The 18,902-nt window shown below is 36.5% G+C and overlaps 1 protein-coding gene and 1 pseudogene across 9 annotated transcripts in view; one reads left to right on the plus strand and one right to left on the minus strand.

Moving 5' to 3' along the window:
• The window catches only part of Lrp1b (low density lipoprotein-related protein 1B), a 2,058,309-nt gene that overhangs the window by 355,880 nt on the left and 1,683,527 nt on the right, over positions 1-18,902 (minus strand). The gene's annotated exons all lie outside the window — the stretch shown is intronic.
• Positions 7,164-8,183, plus strand: Gm13462 (predicted gene 13462; annotated as a pseudogene).

The raw sequence follows: 18,902 nt of genomic DNA on the forward strand, positions 1-18,902 counted from the left end.
GAGATTCCTAGCATTGAAAATATGGAGACTGAAGTGGGCACCTCCTGATGCCAGGAAAAACTTCCAGTGTAGTGTGTGTGTGTGTGTGTGTGTGTGTGTGTGTGTGTGTGTGTGTGTCTGCCTAAGTGTGTCTGTCTCTGTGTTTGTGTGTCTGCCTATGTGTGTGTGTGTGTGTGTGTGTGTGTGTGTGTCTGTCTGTCTGTCTGTGTGTCTGTCTGTCTCTGTGTGTGTCTGTGTGTATGTGTAGGGGGTGCACCAACATATCCACAAAACTTTTGACCCACAATATGTCCTGCCTACAAAATGTGCAGGGATAAAAATGGAGCAGAGATTGAGGGAATGACCAGCCAAATGACTGGTCCAACTTGAGACCTATCCCCATGGGAGAAAGTAAAGCCACCACTCTGCTATATTGCAGACAGGAGCCTAGTGTAACCATCTAACTGTCCTTTGAGAGGTTTTATCCAGGAATCATGCAGACAAACACAGCCAAACGTTAGGTGAAATTCTAGGAAGCTTATGGAAGAGTAGGGAGAAGGACTGAAGGTGCAGGAGGGTCAAGAACACCACAGGAAGACCTACAGAGTAAACTAACCCAGGCCTATGCATGGGGGCTCACAGAGACTAAACTACTACCCAAAGTGCATTCATGGCTAGACTTAGGTCTCCCCTACCCAATTGTAGTAGATGTACAGGGTGGTCTTTGTGTGGGTCCCCTAAAGATTGGAACAGGAGCCTTCTCTAATCCTGTCTCCTGACTTTGGATCCCTTTGCTCTATCTGGGGTGCCTTGTCTGGCCTCTGTGGGAGAGGACATGTTTAGCCATGGTCCATCTTAATTTGCTAAGGCCAATTGGTACCGGAGGGGGATTTTGCCTTCCCCTCAGAGAAGGTAGTGGGAGAAGGGGTATATGAGGGTAGGACTGGCAAGAAAGAAGGGAAGGTTGCCATCAGGATGCAAAGTAAATAAAAATAAATAAATAAATAAATAAATAAATAAATAAATAAATAAATACAAACAAACTGAGTGTGCTTCAGTACCTTCTGCTATGGGGAGATCAGAACCTTACACATGAAGATGAATTCACTTACAAATATTACTTAGTATTAAAAATAAATCTCATTTTATGCTTTTAATATTTTAGTCAATGCTATGAAGAACCTAGGTTCAGAATGTTGAAATAATTTGAACAAAGTTTATAGTTAATAATAAGTTGAAACAAATTGAGATATGAACATGTCTGATATTAAAATGGGATTCTAACTAAAAAAAGAAAGAAATCAAATTTGGTGAAATTGAAATTATTTTTGGTTAGATTTCCTTAAGTAGCTAAAGATAAATGATTGGACTAATGTTTTGCGGAGATTTGTTAGGTAGCTAGTCCTATTAGAGGATTGAAGGGCACTGAGAATGAGCCCTCTCTGATAACTAGTACCTTCTAAAACCAAAACTAATACTACAGAGCTGGGCTTATTACCATTCTTTCAATGACCTATTATTCCCCTTTTATTTGAATAAAATTAACCAAGAGGCAAAATTGAATGATATTTTATTATTCATGTATGAATTTGGTAGAATTAGGTTAAAATTATTTATGAAAGAAATGTATTGGGTTTTATAGAAGCAAAGAAAATGTTTTTATGAAGATGGGTAAAAGACTCCTAAATGTTTTAGAATTCTTTACCAAATATCACATATGAGGTAATAAATAAATAAATAACCCTCACCAAAAGTTAATCAAAATGAGCCTGCCAGTCATTTGTGAAGTAAGACAAAAAAGGTAATTACGACTCTTTGGGGACTTTAACCTTCTTACGGATAGTCAGACATATGTATCTCTGTCTTTCTCACCCGTGAGTATTCTTCCCTCAACTCTACATAAACTATTTTCTATTAAGATCTCTGTGTATCATCTGAATTCTTTCTAGTTTTCATAAAAACCAGTGATTTGAAGGCAAACTAGAGCCAAATTCCACTAACAGTTTTTGGTTCACTAGCTTCAACATGATGGTCAGTACGTGGAAGAAAAGTTATTGTTACTGAGAACAAGGCAACAGAAGAAATCTCAAAGTACAACATCAACTATATCTAAACTGGTGTGGTATTCATAAGACCCTCTGGATCTGCAGCTTTTGTTACTGAAATAATTACCCACACCACTACATTCCACTCCTGTGATTTTTCAAGCAGTCATTTCAATCTAGGAGCTGTTGGGTGATGGAATTCTCATACCCAGAAATGTTTTGCCCAAGAACAGATTAGAGACACAATAATTAATTAAGCCTTATATTTTAAATAGGTTTACAATAAATGTTTCTTGTGGCCTATGAATGAGTTCATTTATAATAGAAAAAGAAAAATGTGAGGAAAAATGATTTCTATTTTGTAGTTAATTTAAAATTTAATGCTTTATTTGTCTACATGTTAATATGCATTTATCTACATTTCAAACCCTGACACTTTGCACCTACTTTTCTGTAATTGATTTAATTAAATATTTTAAAATATAACAGTTAACGATTCCATAAAATGCTTTTATTCTCTGCTTTAATTTGACACCACTACAAGCCATTATTTCTTCATTTCCATGAATTTAAGCTATTTAATAAATTCCATTTTAAAGAAAAACATCTAGAGGCACTCTGTGTAGCTTCAAAGTGCAATGTTCCTTCACCTTATTTAACTATCTCCATGTGCTAGCCACTCTATCTTGATCCTTCCATTCATTCTTTGCATCATGACATGAAAGCTATAAAAAATACATACTGAGTAACAAGAACATACTGATGAATTCTGATCAAAAAGTATGAGGGAAAGTGATACATAACTTTATCCTGAATTACTCAGGCATTATGTTCGCTACATGAATTTATATTAGACAGTAAATTTGAACAATTAAAGCATATAATTTGTTAGTTACCAGAAAGTTAATCAAAAAAATCAGCAATTAAACATTTTCAAGGTCATGTCATGAATTAACACATGCATAAATCACACATTTTTTTCATTCCAGGCATTTATGAACTTCTGCCATTTTTTTTTTAGTCATGTAGGATAATGAACTGTTCTCTCTTTAACTGAATTTGAGTAACCAAATGGCCACTAAATAAAAGCCAGATGGTAATGCCAATCCTGGTAGAATGGGGGAAAAAGTCATTAAATATACTATATTTGTCAATGAATCTATTTCAGGTAAGGATATTAGACATATATTCAGTAAAGAAAAAACATTCAATATCCATAAAACTTTAGAGGGCAGCAGTCTGCTATTGTAGATCTAAAAAATTAAAAATTATAAATACTTTCAGTAAATTATTATTCTACCATTTCATTTATTCTTCAACATTTTACTTTAGCCCTAGTTGTCATTGGAAACTTTTTGCTTGTGACTCTCGGGATGTTTTCATTAACAAAAAAGATCACTAATCTTGTAGGGAATTGAAAAATATCTTGTACTACATAAACATATTCTATGAAGTATCTTTGTGTAGAAGTAGAAACGATGAGCAAATTATAAAGTAACAAAATTTTTGATCAAATAACTTAATTTTTCAAACTAAATGAATCTGAATTCTTTAGAGGCAGAAGTAGTTCCTTCTTCTACTTTCTTCATTTTTCAGCCATGCACAGTCCATACAGAAAAAAAGGATGCATATGATATATATGTATATGTATATATATATATATATATGTGTGTGTGTGTGTGTATGTATGTATGTATGTATATATATATATGTAATATGATGTATATGATATATTATATATAGAGAGAATAGAACATATTGTATATCAATTTATATTTTGATTGGTTTAAGTGTATTTATGCCAATCATGTTATAAAGTTATGAGTCAAGCCTTATAAGTGTTTAAACTATATTAGTTTCAGATGTTTCAATATTTATTGACTTCAATATTCTGTGGTAATTTCAAGAATGGAAAAACATGAGGTTCTCACTCAGGAGCAAAGTTAAAAGGGCCAAGGAGCACATTCCGCGAAACAGGAGAAGACATTAGTAAACGAACCTGAGAGTGAACAATGTTGAGTTTAGAACACTGATCTCCTGCACTGGAGATTCTGTTCTCAATACATAGGACTGTAAATGGCCAATGAGTTTCCACACTCCTAAAAATGTCCCAAGAGAAAACCTGTATCACACGATCATCTGAGACTTTACATAAATAGGCCTTTGCTAATGGTCATTTGAATGTTTGTAACACTAGACCCAGATAATATATTTGTATAATGACTAACTCTTGTACTATAGGGATTAACCGCCAATCATTTCTGTATTGTTTTCTTTAGGAAACCACTATAGATATATAGATAAATAGATAGATAGGTAGATAGATAGATAGATAGATAGATAGATAGATAGATAGATAGATAGATAGATAGATAGATAGCAACTGCAGGTGACACAACTGCTTGTAGTACAAGTCAGAATAAAATTATCATTCAAAAGAAGGAATGCTTATTTCCAGTAGATGAGGTTTCAATGCATATAGATTCACAAAATGTAACTATCCCATCAACAGATTAGAGAGAGCTAACTCTCTAATTCTGGAAGTTTATTGATATGCACAGTAAGACCTTTTAAGAGAAAACTTGGTCTAGTCAAAAGAATAGAAACTTTATTCTGGTTACAGACCTAATGTTCTGTTTGAGTTGTATCAATCAGACAAAGGACAAAGGAGAGCCCTAGGAAGCTGGGCTAAGAGATAATGTACTTTTCCTTTCCACACTTTTTGCCTTAACCTTACAAGTTACCATGAATTTCTACTGGGCTGGATATATCCAACTCCTTGTCACCTGAGTCATATAGATTTAATCTCTCCTTTAACTTTTGTAACTTAAAATATAACTTGATAATTCTTCTCCCATTTCTTCCATATAACCCTTTCCATGTACTTCTTCTTGTTCTCTCCCTCAAACTTATGGTTTCTATTCTTTAGCTGTTGAGTCCCCCCACCCCTCTCTCTCTCTCTCTGTGTGTTCCTAATAAAGCCTACTCAGTCTATATAATGTTACTGGTATGTATCAAAGCAAAAGACAGGGAAGAAAGGTTATAAGAATTGTAGATTAGAAAGTTTGCTGTGAGATTACATCTATTAGGAATGTGACTGCTTTAACAAAACCTCCATCTGGAAGGGTGAAATCTCACAGAATCTCTGCCCTGGACAAAGAACTGTAGGCAACTAAAGAATGCTTACAGCAGAAGACAATCTTCCTTAGGAAAGAATTTTGCCCTTTTTCCACCATTTTCTCTAGGGTACTGGCCTGAACCTAAGTTGTTTTTGTTGATACTTTGGCCTTCCTTGCTTTTTCTCTAAAGCTTGTTTTCCATTCTGTGGATGCTTTTCAGTCAGGTGCTTGATCTCTGTGCCCGTTTAAATATTTTGGTATTCTTTTTCCTCTTTTCTCCTTTATTCTTCTACTATAGGCAGCCATCTGCACTGACAAACATTCTTTTAAACCAATAAAATTGTCTTTAAGTTTCTCTTTGAGTCCATTAGGAAATTATTTTACTACAGATACGAAGACTCCAAAAGTGACCAATTATCCTTGCTGTCACAAGCACATTTATTTTTCACTACTTTTATCTATATTCAACTACTTCCTATTACATAAATCATTTCTGCTTCATTCTCCGAACTCTCCCCAAGGAAGAGTTAACCTACACTAGTATCCCTTCATCCATAATTCCTGGTTTGTTCAATTGATCACTTTTTTTTTCATTACACTGTCATTACCTTAGAAATTATCTGTACCTGGAAGGGATCATTACTTAAGTTAGACCTTCACTCTAAAGGTTAAATAGTAATTATATCATTCACTACCCTCATTATGTTGCTACCAAGGAAACATATTTAACCCTGTCTCTCATTTCTTTTAGGATTCTATTAATGTTTGCTTGATTCTTCAGATGTATATATTGACAGGTATTGACAGCATTGTGTTATATTTTTTAACTAAACTATTTTGTATTTAATACTAATAAAGTTATTGTTGAGTAGAAAAAGATGTTACAAATAAAACCATTGCTATGCGAGTTCAATTCATGTTGCAGTATACACAGCCCATACCAAATAGACTTACCACTGATCATCACAGAGTTTTATTGAGAAGTTATTTTTGAAAAAGAAGCATAGAACAGTATTTGGCAATATTATAATATGTACTTGGGGCATTTTTCATCAGTATAAATATTTTTAATAGTTTATACTACTTCTGGTATTATCTCAGCAGGCTTTAGGACTAGTTATGTCTATTTTTATAATATTTCCCTTATGATACACTTCTACTTGCATTGTGCAGCTTATCTGCTATAAACTTAAAAATGTAAGTCTGTATTAGTTTGGTTTTTTTATTGCTGTAATAAAGCAACGTAACAATAAACAAATTTCAAAGGAAAGAGTTTATGTCATCTTACATTTCCAAATCAGGGCAGGAATTCAAAGAAGGAACTGAAGCAAAGAGTAGAGAAGGGTGCTACACACTGGCTTGCTCTTGCTTTTTCAGAATCCCCTCTTAGAGTACTCAGGACCAAACATAATGAACTGTGCTTTCCAACATCAATCATTAATAAAGAAAATACAACATAGGCTTTCCCACAGGTCAATATATTGGGGACATTTTCTTATTTGAGATTTTCACTCCATAAGTGACTCTGGCTTGTGTTGAGGTGACAAAAAATATAGCCAGCACAAACTATGACTTAATTATATTTTGTGTTGGTAGAGAATTTAACACAGCCTTATACATTCCAGGTAAGTGATCTGACACTGAGCTAGAACTCTAACCATTCAAACAGTCTTTATTTTCAAATTAATTGTATTTAGTAGTAGGAAAAAATAATTGAATATAAGTATATATTTTTTTCAATACTGGAGAAAAAAAGAAATTGCTCTCTCAAGTTTATCCTTCCTAGATTACAAAAGGAAGGATAAACTTAAGAGAACAATTTCTTTTTTCTATTAAACATATATTTAAAATAATTTTAATTAACATATATTTATATGTTATATAAAATATATGTTACAAAAAGAATAATATAATGTAATTATACAATTATTATATATAATTTTTTAATTGTAAGGCTGATGTATCTCAGTTACACAATTTTATTTTTTTATTTTCTCAATCATAAGATACATATGCTCTGAAGGAGTCGCCATTGAGATGCGGATGAAGAAGGAGGCCAGGAGAAGACCAAGATGGCAGGGATACAAACGTGGTTGATATAAGTGGTCTGTATACAGAGTCTGCTAATGGAAAAGATACTTTGGAAGGTGCTGGAGACACTTCAGAAGTGATGGATACCTAGGCAGGCTCTGTGGATGAGGAGAATGGGTGGCAGTTGGGAGAAGTCAAGTTGCAATGCAGAATATGTGCAAAGTGTTTCATCGCTCTCACCTTTGGAATAGACACATCGTCATGTCTGCCTTTTATGACCAACTACATCTTCCACTGAAATGTATGCCATCACAGTGGGAATACCTGCTTTCTCCGGAAGCCAGCAAATTTAAAAGTAATGAGCCTTAGTGTTTTGGCGAACTTGACGAGGTAGTCTCGAAGACAGGATGAACATCCAAAAACCATGTTCTCCAAAGATACAGATTTTATACCAGTTATTGATAAATACTGGGAATGTATATACTAGACAGAGACCTGGAAAAGTGACTTGGCCCAATAACATTGTCAAAACAATGAGTAAGAAAAGAGATGTGTTCTTGTAAAGGAACACCCTGATCCAGGAAGCAAAGACCCAGAAGAAGATCACCCCAAGTTGGGACTTTTGGATCAGAATCTTAGTAATATTGATCCTGCTTATGACAAATAGAAACAAAGCAGTGCTGTGTCTGTTAGTGGGAACCTAAATGGGGGATGGCAGCAGGAAGCAGTGGGAAAGCAAGCAGAGCCAAGCATATGTAGTAAGATGGTGGAACAAAAGGGACCACAAAGAAGTGACCCTTTATTTCTGCTCAGCATCTCCCTCCTCATGGCTATCCTTTGGAACATCCATTTAACAAAGATGGCTATCGGTATATTCTAGCTGAGCCCGATCCTCATGTCCCTGACCCAGAGAAGCTTGAACTTGACTGCTGGGCAGGAAAACCTATTCCTGGAGACCTTTATGGAGCTTGCTTATAGAAACGAGTCTCGTTAGCCCTACATGATCGAGGCATGAAAGTTTTAATGATCATTTAGAAATTGTGCTGCTTAGTTCTTTGTTCTGGGAAGAGGGAGTCCTCCCTAAGAAAATGCCCCATCAGATTGGCCTGTGGACAGTCTGTGAGGCATTCTCTCGATTGATAATAGATACTGGAGGGCTTAGCCCACTGGAGGTGATGCTATCCCTGGTTCTGGGATATAAAAGAAAGTAACTTGAAAACGGAAAGCAAGCCAGTGATTCTGCTTTAGTTTACGTGCTGCCTTCCCTCAGTGATGGAAGTGATGTGGAAGTGCGCTTAGAAACAAACCCTTCTGTGCAAGTTAAAAAATAAATAAATAAAAAGATTCTTATGCTCCTCTTCTTCCACCACTGCAGGTCAAAGTACTGCACATACGTCCTGTGCATCCCCATTTCACTTTGCTTCAGCCATCCTGGCCCCATCCTTATTTCACTCCTCCCCTCCTCAGACTCGTCTTCATTCCAACTCTCTCTGCCTAGGGAGTTCTTCTACCGAGCATCTACCTGGTGCCCTGGCTTCCTGGTGCTCATTTCCTTCCCTCCTCTATTCTAGTCATCTTAATGAGGATTTCTTCACTACTGCCTAAACTCTATACTTCCTTTTTGTTCAAATACTCTTCACTATAAAAACAATTTCCATAATCCTCTCATTTCCTTTTTGCCCTACTGTTGAAATATACCCACCCTTCAGGATAGAGTTTTGATGTAGAATCTTCTGGTTTCTTTGGAAAGTCAGTTATGTCAAGGAACCTTTTGCTTAAGCAGACACAGGTGAAAAGATATTTTGCTAAAGTCAACACGGAAAAGGACATATGATGAAGAATTCTTCGCTTATGACACACACATGCTAGTTCACCTTATATTGCCTTGTTGAGCTCTGTTTGCTGTGACTCCATAGAAAGAAATGAACCAAAAAGTTTTGGTGGTATTCTGGCAGCTTCTCACCACTTCCATGGACTCAGGCTAATTGGAATAGTGATGAGAGCTGAAACAGACTCACATGGAATTTTGGGAAGACAAACTCACGAGGTGAGGCAAGACCTGTGGGAGGACATGTGATGCTTGAACAGAGTATAAATTTAACTCAAGAGATGTGGTGGGAGGCTTGCTTTGCAATGCTTTCTGGTATCTGTTTTTTGCTGATCGTTGTTTCTTTCAGAGAGGCACTACAGAGAATCTGAAGTCCCTGCTGGTCCTGGTTGTTCCTGCTACCTTTTGCTGCCAATTGAGCCGAGGCCTGGGTGTTTCTGCTAGGTCAGCCAAAGCTGATGATTCATGTTTGTTATTCTGCTACTACATAACTGGATTCCTGGTATATTTTCGAAGTGTTTGCTAGTGGATCAAGTGAATGGAGCTGCCACTGATGCCGATAACTGTGAACTGAACTGCTGATTTCCTGACAGTGCAGATTGGATTTGATCCAAAGAACAATTTCTAATCAGGCCCATATACCCCATATCCTAATAACCTTTCTTTTACACTACCTCAGGTGGGTGGTAAGCTAGAATGGAGGCTAAAGAATTTAGGTACCCATATTAAAGAGGTTTTGAAAAATTGAAGACAACAGGCATTCCTTTGGTTACTTCCTTAGATGGCAAGGGAAGAGGTGCTAAGAAGAAAGGAACACTAATGCTGATTTAAGCAGGTACAGTAATTGTAGAACTCTGGGTTAAAACATTTTTAATAATTAACTCAAACAAATCAGTGGTTTTCCTCTACTCAAAGGCTAAACAGGGTGAGAAAAAATTAGGAAAATGACACCTTTCAAAACAGTCACAAATAATATAAGATACCTTGGTGTGACTCAAACTAAGCACGAGAAAGATCTGTAAGACAAGAACTTCAGCTCTCTGAAGAAAGAAACCGAAAAAGATCTTGGAAGATGAAAGGATATCCCATGCTCATTGATTGGCAGTTTTATACTAAAACTGGCTATCTTCCCAAAAGCAATTTACAGATTCAATGCCATCCCCAACAAAAGTCCAACTCAATTCTTCACTGAGTTAGAATGAGCAATTTGCAAATTCATTTGGAACAACAACAAAAAAAAAAAAACAGGATAGTAAACACTATTCTCAACAATAAAAGAACTTCTGGGGGAATCACCATCCCTGACCTCAGGCTGTATTATAGAGCAATAGTAATAAAAACAGCATGGCATTGGTACAGAGACAGGCCGAAGATCAATGGGTTTGAATTGAAGACACAAAATGAACCCAAATACCTATGATCACTTGATATTTGATAAAGGAGCTAAAACCATCCAGTGAAAAAAAGAAAGCATTTTCAACAAATGGTGCTGGTTCAACTGGAGGTCTGCATGTAGAAGAATGCAAATCAATCCATTTTTATCTCCTTGTACAAGGCTCAAGTACAAGTGGATCAAGGATTGCCACATAAAACCAGATACACTGAAACAAATAAAAGAGAAAGTGGGGAAGAGCCTCGAATACATGGGCTCAGGGGAAAAGTTCCTGAACAGAACACCAATGGCTTATAGTCTAAGACTAAGAATTGACAAATGAGACATAAAATTACAAAGCTTCTGTAATGCAAAGGATACTGTTAATAGGACAACACAGCAACAAAAACATTGAGAAAAGATCTTTACCAATCCCATATCTGATAGAGGGCTAATATCAAATATATACAAAGAACTCAAGAAATTAGACTCCAGACAATCAAACAACCCTATTGAAAGTATAGTAAAGAGCTAAACAAAGAATTCTCAATTGAGAAATATCTAATGGTGGAGAAGCACCTAATGAAATGGTCAACATCCTTAATCATTGAGGAAATACAATTCAAAAAACCCTCGAGATTCCACCTCACACCAGTCAGAATGGCTAAGATCAAAAACTCAGGTGACTGCAGATGCTGTCAAGGATGTTTAGAGAACACTCCTGCATTGATGGTGGGATTGCAAACCTGTACAACCACTCTGGAAATCAGTCTAGCAGTTCCTCAGAAAATTGGGCATAGTACTAACTGAGTACACAGCTATAACACTCCTGGGCATATACCCAGAAGGTGCTCCAACGTGTGATAAAGGATACATCGTCCACTATGTTCATAGCAGCCTTATTTATAATAGCCAGAAGCTAGAAACAACCCAGATGTCCTTCAACAGAGGAATGAATACAGAAAATGTAGTAAATTTACACAATGAAGTACTACTCACCTATTAAAAACAATGTCTTCATGAAATTTTTTACTCAAATGGATGGAACTAGAAAATATCATTTGAATACGATAACCCAATCACAAAAGAACACACATGGTATGCACTCACTGATTAGTGGGTATTAGCCCAAAAGCTCACAATACCCAAGATACAATTAACAGACCACATGAAGCTCAAGAAGGCGAAAGACCAAAGTGTGGGTGCTTACGTCTTTCTTAGAAAGGGTAACAAAATACTCATGGGAGAAAATACGGAGACAAAGTGTGGTGCATAGACTGAAGAAAATGCCATCCAGAGACTGAACCACCTGGGGTCCCATCCCATATACAGTCACCAAACCCAGACATCATTCTGGATTCCAAGAAGTGCATGCTGACAGGAGCCTGATATAGCTGTCTCCTGAGAGGCTCTGCCACAGTCTGACATACAAAGGCAGATCCTCACAGCCAACTATTGAACTGATCACTGGGTCTCCAATGGAAGAGTTAGAGAATGGACTGAGGACCTGAAGGGATTTGAAACCCCATAAGAATAACAACAATATCAATTAACCAGATCCCCTCCCCCGAGCTCCCAGGAACTAAAATACCAACCAAATAGTACACATGGACGGACCCATGGCTCCAGCCATATATAAAGCAGATGCCTTATTGGGCATCAATGGGAGAAGAAGCCCTTGGTCCTGTGAAGGCTAGAAGCCCCAGTGTAGGAAATCCGAGGGTGGGGCGGCAGGAATGGGTGGGTGGATATGGGCACTCCCTAATAGAAGCAGGAGAAGGGGAGATGGAATAGGGGATTTCTGGGGAGGGGAAATTGGGAAAGGGTATAAGATTTGAACTGTAAGTAAATCAAATACACAATAAAAATATGTGTCTTGTTACAAAAAGCTCTATCGTTATCAGACCTAGTACTATTTCATGTAATATTACATCTAAAAGATAGAAACAATTCCATTCTAATTTCTCAAAAATATTATACAATTCCTATAAGAAAAATATGAATAGGTACTTGGTATGATTCAAAGGGTAATAAAATTTTTTTCTTCCATGAATTCAAATGGCATTTGTATAAAATCCCTAGGCTAAATATTGAGGTAATATAAATCTTGGCTGCTATCTCAAATGCCAAATGCAATTACTCATCAGATGTAGATAACTCTCTGTAGCTGTCTTTGCCAACTTTGTGTGTTCTTTATTATTCCATCCTTCTCTACCCCCTTTCTTTAATCCTTTCAACCCCGCCCCCCAAACACTAGATAAGAGTAATAATACACAAAGGAAAGAAATCTCTGAAAAAAGTCAAGGTTTGGAAAGGGGGCCAGGTTAGTGTTAGACTACTTCCTGCTGATTAGGGACACCTCTCTGTGTCTAATAAGCATTGAGATATCTAAAATGTGTCTACTTCCTGACAACGTAAATGTTTATTCTTAAATGGTAGGGAAATTAGTAGTTTTCTATAAAGGTATCTCAAAAGATAAAAAGGTAGGCTTTTATTTCCTCTCTCCTTGGGAAAGGAAATGGAATGGTATAATAGGGCCCATATATTAAACAGAAGAAAATAATCTATTCTTCATTCCTGTTCATATGATGTCACCTGTCACCTGCTTCTATAGGTCTCTTCCCCTTTAGGTCTACCCATGGGAGACTAACATCTCATTTTCAATCTCACTGTATAAATAAAAACTGTCCTAGTCTATGTCATCCATTTCTACATCATCAAAGGATAGGAGACATTTTCAATCTTTCAAAGATCCTGACAAAATTAATATAAGCCCTAGAAAACAAGATGTTAATAAGGAATGAAGAAAGCAGATCATGTCTCATCGTGTAACTTATACAACTCTCCTGATATCTAAAAAAAAAACAAACAAAAACAAACAAAAAGCAGAGATGTGAGCACATCACTGTGGTGTGTCCACTTGGTCCCTACTGCAGACAAGCTCTCAGGCACATGAGAGAGAGGAGCTGTGACCATGAAAGAACAATGAGCATTCATGTACACCTCAGTATCACTTCCAAGTCAGAATTAATGACTGGGTCCTGACAGAATAAATGTTTTCCTTTTCAAAGCACAGTATAACAGCCTACCAGGTAATTACTTTGATTTCAAATGTCTATAATTCCAATTCCCAGGATAGCTCATAATAGCTCTGAGAAAACGAGGCTATGCAGATGAAGTTTGTCAGTGTGTACTTATACAGTCAAAAATGGAGAAAAAACACTAGAGCCTGAATTCACAAAACCTAATTCATAAGAATTATTTTTTTTACATCTGGTTTAAGGATTCCTTTGGGAAGAACTGGATGTGGATAGAACCTTTGAGACTCTCAATTTAGAGGTATTATTTCAATAGTCTATTGGGAGGGCTGCTTCAGCAATATCCTCTTCCATTTGTCAATTTGTTTTCTATTTTCAAACTAAACACTTACAGGTGAAAGAAAAGACAGAATATACTGTGTCCCTGGGACACGTCCTTCTGTCAGTCACAATTCTCCTGATCTACTCTAGCATTTTGACAAAGATGTGTAATCATTGCGTAATTTATTTCAGCAGTATATCACTACGGTGAGCTTTCAGAAGTGTGACTTCCAGACTGGAGTCCTGCATCATGATCTTTATTCGCTTTTTGTTTGAGTTCAATGTAGAGGACAGAGTAGTAAGAGTTTCAGTCAGGACTGGAAACTACTTTTGCCTACATGTTAAAATGGCTGCAGAAACCTAGGTAGAAAAAATGAGGGTCGATCCTTTCACTTAATGCTTCTCTTCAAACAAGTTATAATGCTATTAATACTTATATATCTTCATGTCCTACAGATTTATAATGACAACCAGTGAGTGCATATGCTTTCTTTTACTTTTTTGCGTTTTCTACTGTAATAATGATAATCTGACTGGATTATACTGAGAGCAAGTGGATATATGTATCTTCTATTTCTTACTTGGTGATTTTTTCCATTTCAAGTTTACAGAATGAGTTTAAAAAGAAAATAAAGTCTTGAGCAGAGCATTTATTAATATTTTAAATCTCAAACCTCAAGAATTTTTATTTCTACATCAATCATGTCCATGTAATTTCTTGTTCTATACCCATTGTTGAAATTTACTCTTTCCTGGTGGTAAACAAGTACATAAAATTTTGCCATGTTAATTAAAATGGCCTCATTACAGAGCAGGGCTCTCTAGATTGCATAGGAGTTTGGAAGGTGAAACTACTGTCACAGGTCACCTTGTCATCCACATACTGCTCACACCTGATTTAGGATTCCAAAATTTTAATATCTTTTCATTAGTCATTGTCTAGGGACTGCTCATTGCTTGTATTCCATATTAAAGATGTCTCAAATTATAGTTAATAATGCATGTGCATTTTCTAATAAAGATTTGGGAACTTCTTAGGTCTATATCATCATTGGCCCAAATTAGAATTTATTGAATAGGAATCAGAATTATAACCCTAAATGTGGTGACTCAAAATTTTAAGCTAACAATTTAAATACCTGAGAATCCCAGAAAGAAAAGTTACTGCAAGTTCATGGTCAGCCTAGTCTACACAGTGAAATCCACAACAGACACAGGCTTAATGCAAAAACTTACCTCCAAAAAGCAAAACAAAGCAAAACAAAACAAAAATCCCTAAATTAATTACTTTGTATTTCATGAACCCTCAATTTTTCAAATGCATGCTAAAACTGTTGAATCTTTTATTTGCGAAGTTCAATAATAGTCTCTATAATGTAACTCAAGGACTACAGAAAAGACATAAACTACGTAAACTACATCTAAAATCAAACCCATCTCTTTTTAAATGGCATTAAAGTGCTATTTTTTCTAATAATATAAAGAAAAAAGTAAATCCTACAAGCTCAATGATTCTTCGAAAGATCAAGTACTTGTAGCATTTTGTATGTGGGATGATTTGAGTTGTACATCCTGCAATGTTTGTTATTTCTTACTCTAGTTTTCATAGCAAATTTGAGATAATAATAGTGATGATTATGATGATGATAATAATAGTTAAACTGACAAAAATGTCAAATATAGGCTGAAACTATTATATAACTATTAAATGGTATCTATAAATACTAACCCTCAAGGTGCCAATGAGCTAGTTCTCAGAAACCCACATGATAGAAAGAGAGAATGGATTTCTGCAGGTTGTCTTCTGATACTATACTTTCCCATTACACACATATCTATGTCCATGTTGATGCACACACATAAATAACTAAAAAATTGATAAGTAAATAAACACAAAATGTGTGAGGAGCTGCCCTTGCAATCGCCATTACAAGATGGCGCTGATATCTGGTGTTCTAACTGGTAAACAAGTAGTCTGCGTATGTGCTGGGGTATTTTTCCATTCCTTGTGCCCTGCCTGTCCCGTGGCGTCATCTGGGCTGATAGTGAGCAGCCAGTCAGGGTAAAATACGTCTCCAACCCCTCTTGTGGTCTATTTAAGGACCGAGTTTCCTGTGTTCTGGGCCTCCTCCCCCAGAAGCTAATCATCTTTCTCTCAAGATGCATTAAAGCTATGCTGCAGAAGGATCTGAGTGTGCCCTGTGTGTGTGTCCTCGCTGGCGAGACTCCTTATCATCACAGACACAAAAAAGCTTTAAAACTTCTAGTGAAGTAAACTATTAATTATTCCTGTTAATTTTAAAAAGTGTTCCTTTTATTTTGTAGACTACAATGTTATTGTATCATTCGGCCTTTCCTGTACTCAAATCTATTCGATGTACTGTCCCTTGTCTTTTTCAAATACATGGCCGCTTTTTAAACTAATTGCTGCTACACACACACACACACACACACACACATCCCTAAATGCAAAATAATATTATATTTGATAAAACTTTTAATAAGCAAATCAGAATTAAAAGAATGTTCTTACACTGTCCTTGTTGTTGGACATGAAGTCATGGTTGAAATAACATTTACTAATCTTTAGTCATATTATTATATTAAATATGTTCATGATAATGACTTGAATTATCTCATTCACACCTTGATCTTGAGCCTCAGGGTAATTTTTCCCTTTTGATAGGTTAATCAAGCTCATGTTGACACAACTAATTTTCTGCCTGGACAAGGCTGGAGTATCTTCATATTCCTCGGGAATAGCGTCAATGTGCTTATGATTCTTGTAGAACTTGCTTAGCATCTCCTATTTTTAATTTAAGAATTGCTTATTAATATCTCCAGGTCACATTGTGTTTCAAACAGGAAGGCCAAGAAAAATAGGTAGTTTTTTTCTTTTTTTTTTTTTTTTTTTTTACACTAATCTCCCATGAGATGTAGTCAACAGTTTAAATGTTGCCTTAGTTAGGGTCTGCATTGTTGTGAAGAGACATCATGACAAAAGCAACTCTCATAAGGGCAGCATTTATTGGGGTTGGCTTACAGATTCAGAAGCTCGGTCCATTATCATCAAGGCAGGAGCATGGCAGCATCCAGGCAGTCATGGTGCCAGAGGAGCTGAAAGTTCAAAGGTCTGAAGGCTACTAGAAAACTGACTTCCAGGCAGCTAGCAGGAAGTTATTAAAGCCCATGCCCACAATAACACATTTTCTCCAAGAAGTCCACACCTCCTAATAATGCCACTGCCTGGAGCAAGCATGCTACACATGCCTTTTCTAAAGATGGTCTCCGTAAATGATGTGCACATTGTTTCCAGGGCTGCTCAGTCATAGAGGGATGTCATAACATGGTTCCTAACTCTGGAACAGAGAAAGTAGTGCATGGGCCGACATAAATGTCAATGACTGCTTCTGGCATACAGATTGTTCGTGTAAAATGCATATATTTTACGTTATGTTCCTCTTTTGGAAGAATATCCTGTTTGCCAAGATTAATAACTCCATGATGATCAGAGACAGCACCAGTCCAGGAGACAAGCATAAGTCTAATGTCTCAGAAAATGGTAGAACACTGTGACCTCCAGGACAGCCCTTAAAGCTGTGGAAAATAACTCTGAAAACATTAGTTCAAGAATATATACTTTCTCAACTATGTAAAATATAAGGATGCAATATAAAGTTTATAAGGAACTTCACAGAGCCAAAGAAACAAAGGCAGCTGCCCTATGAACTAGCTTGTCAGAAAGATACTAAGGAAGGAGATAGATTTAAGAAGTGGTAATCACAGGGCAAGGTCCTACCCATTTACTTTTTGTTTCTTTGATTTCTTTTTTGTTGTTGTTGTTGTTGTTGTTGTTTGTTTGTTGTTCAATTTTGTTTAGGTTTCCAAAGTCAGACACATTCCTGAGTTTAAGATTAGCCTGAGACGAGGGAGATTAGGATCCAGGCCCGGACATGGTAGGAATGGTAATTTCATAGTAAGGTTCTATCCAGCTTTCTTATCGTCTGTGGTTGTGCTTGCTGCCCTTATTTGTTAAGAATCTAGGGCCTGGGATTATGGCATGCTGATTCAGGGATAGTCAAAAGTAAACCTAAGGCAATTACTGAATGGGTATTAAATAGAAGACTGGGCTTTTGAACTACAAGAGAGAACTATCCAGAGAGTTTTTATAATAGCAAGAAAAGATGTCTCAAGAAGAACAGAAAAATTTATCTGGAAAGTCATCTTTAGCTGAACATAGGGTGTAACCAATGATTTAACTTCCAGTAGTTTGTTTACCACTCCCAAACACCATTTCCTCAGAATCCCTCTTCAAGCTGAAGCTGGTCTTTGGCAGAAACATCCTTTCCTATATGACCTAGAGTAGTCTGAGAGGTGAGGCCTGGCCATTTCTGCCTTGGGGCTTATGTTCACCTGTCATACTTTATATCCAAGGTTTTAAAATATCATACTATTAAACATAAGGTTTGTCTGTCAGTCAAACAAAGGAGTCAAACAGAATTGTAAACAAAATGGTTTCTATACTCTATCAACAAACTCATGCCATTTCTCCATACCTTCTAATAGGAATATAAGCCCAATATCTTCAAAAGTATGGAAGAAACATTTTGAAAATATAGACTGCAAGCATCCTTTTACAAACTCTCTCAGCTGCTCTGAGTCAGGTGAAAGAATATGCTGGCATTACATATAACTTTTTCTGTATCATAAAGTACCACTCTTAAAAATAATATTCTTCATTAATAGTTTCATATTATACCCTAAGCAAGGTTGCTTCTATGTTGATAATAGCCTATTGTGATGAATCCCATTCTTGATGGTGCATAAAAACAAATGGAAATTCAAGCATGAGATCCATTTTTCATTTAGAAATATAGGTTTAATCAATTCTTTATGAATCTTTCAAACCACCACTGCATAGAAGTTTGCCAGTAGGTAACACACGCGCACACACACACACACACACACACACACACACACACACACATTGTACCACATTGTATCGGCTGTTTTTTTATGTCAACTTGACACAAGCTGGAGTTATCATAGAGAAAGGAGCCTCTCTTGAGGAAATGCCTCCATGAGATCCAGCTGTAAAGTGTTTTCTCAATTAGTGACCAAGGTGGGAGGGCCCAGCCCATTGTGGGTGGTACCATCCCTGGGCAGGTA

Source organism: Mus musculus, chromosome 2, assembly GCF_000001635.26.
Source record: "Mus musculus strain C57BL/6J chromosome 2, GRCm38.p6 C57BL/6J".
NCBI classification, from domain to species: Eukaryota; Metazoa; Chordata; class Mammalia; order Rodentia; family Muridae; genus Mus; species Mus musculus.